The following is a 1,819-nucleotide window of genomic DNA, read 5'->3' as shown; positions in this document are numbered from 1 at the left end:
GAGCCGAAAGTCTGTTTCAAAAACAAAGCAAAACAGAAAAACCATGCTCTGCCCTATCTATTGGTGTTTATACTTAATCCTTCTCTTCTCTTGCTTTGCTGCCCTGCCCTGGGCCCCCACCCCACTGCAGGGGCACCACCAGAAAAGGGCTGTGCCTAAAACAGACTTCGCTACATGCCTGAGACTAACAGTAAAGAAGCCATCGTGGGAGTATTTAAAGGTTATCTGGAGTCCCTTGGGCACACCTGGCTCAAATGTTGTCTGCCCACCTCCCCTCAGGGACACTTGGCAGGGGGACAATGGGCACGATTTCATTTTTCCTCCCCTTTAGACCCAGCTTGCAGCATGGCCTAGGTGTGTGTGCTTGCATTTTGCCTGGGGGCTCCCTGGATTGTCCACTAGGAGTTCTTTCAAATTATTTTTCAAACATGTGAGCCATCTTCTCTTAGATTGTGTTGTGCTCTTAATTTGCAGCTGGTTTCTGTGTTAAATTGCATTTTTGCCGAGCTTGCCTCTGGGGTTTTGCTCTGGATATATTTTCACAGCCCGAATAAAGATCCTAGACTTGTATTCTGCTCCCTGCACTCAGGGCGGCCCAAGGGAGACAAAAGAGAAAGAGGTGTCAATGGCAGAGAGCTGGGAATGGGCTGCTGGACTTTGGGGCACATAACTGGCCAGCATGTGGGTCATGAAGGTGCTGAAGGGCGGCTAAACTGTGTCTGGAAAGACAAGTCCACATTACTCCCCTCTCAAACAAGGGGAGAAAGGCATTCTGGGCAGAAGGCACAGCCTTGGCAAAGGTGAGGACTTGGACTTTGAGGCTCTGGGTGGAGGGGAAAGGCAAGCCAGTGTCAGGAAGGGATAGTCCTGGGGACCAGTCTGGGTATGTGGAGTGGGTGGAGAACAGATGCTGGGTTTGGGATCGTAGAGGCAGTACAGGGAGTGCTTGGAATTGTGGGTCCTCCCCTTGCTTGCCCACAGGGACATGGTCCCAAAGGCGGCCTGAGGAAAAAGCCCCAGGATGAGGGTGTCTCCTGAGCCCTAGTCAAGGATGGGCCCGCAATAGCGTCAGGGAGAAAAGGTTGTTTTCCATGGGTCTGCAGGTGACCACCCTGCAGAGGAGCCTGGGCCAGGCCGAGCTCCCTCCTGCGAGGTGGCTGGCAGAAGAGAAGGGCTGTGCTACCCGGCGGTGGGGCGTCGGGTGAGTCCTTGTTCCTGAAGCACGTGAGCAGAGGGCCTGGACAGCTTAGAATCTGCTCTGGGCCCCTAGACCCTAGTGCCGTAGGAGCTGGAGGGTCCAGCCAGCTCCCCTTGGCCATAGGAACAGCCCTCAGCTGCTTTTGTCCCCTTCTCCCACCTCCCCAATACCACTGCACCCCACCTGTCCCTGAGCCATGCCCACTTGTGATGTGTGAGTGTGTGAATATGTCTGGACTTGGGTCCTCAGCAGATTTACTTCATACCTGCTCAACTTTGAGGCTGGGGGAGACCTATGAGTCCTCTGTGCCCCCATGACTTCTGGGTCACCCCTGTGGGGCACCTTTTGCCATGTTCTGGCAGCTTTCTGGCTTCCTGTCACCCTGGGTGCTCCTGGAGGGCAGATACCTTCTCATGTGAACCTGTGGGAGTCCTCATGTTCAGGGCTCACCGTGGGTGTGGAGGCCTCTGCCTTTGGGGTGCCCATCATGGCTGACTGGTGCTGCTCCCCTGCTCTGAAGGTCAAACAATGTTTATAAGCTTATTAATAGTGCAAGACACCCCCTGAGACACACAACCTACCCTTTTTGGGCTAGACTTAAGAGATGAAGGAGATTATGTC

The sequence above is a fragment of the Otolemur garnettii genome, unplaced genomic scaffold, assembly GCF_000181295.1.
Source record: "Otolemur garnettii isolate 467f Iridium unplaced genomic scaffold, OtoGar3 scaffold00022, whole genome shotgun sequence".
NCBI lineage: Eukaryota > Metazoa > Chordata > Mammalia > Primates > Galagidae > Otolemur > Otolemur garnettii.
The sequence above is the reverse complement of the archived record's forward strand: the minus strand, read 5'-3'. Positions refer to the sequence as shown.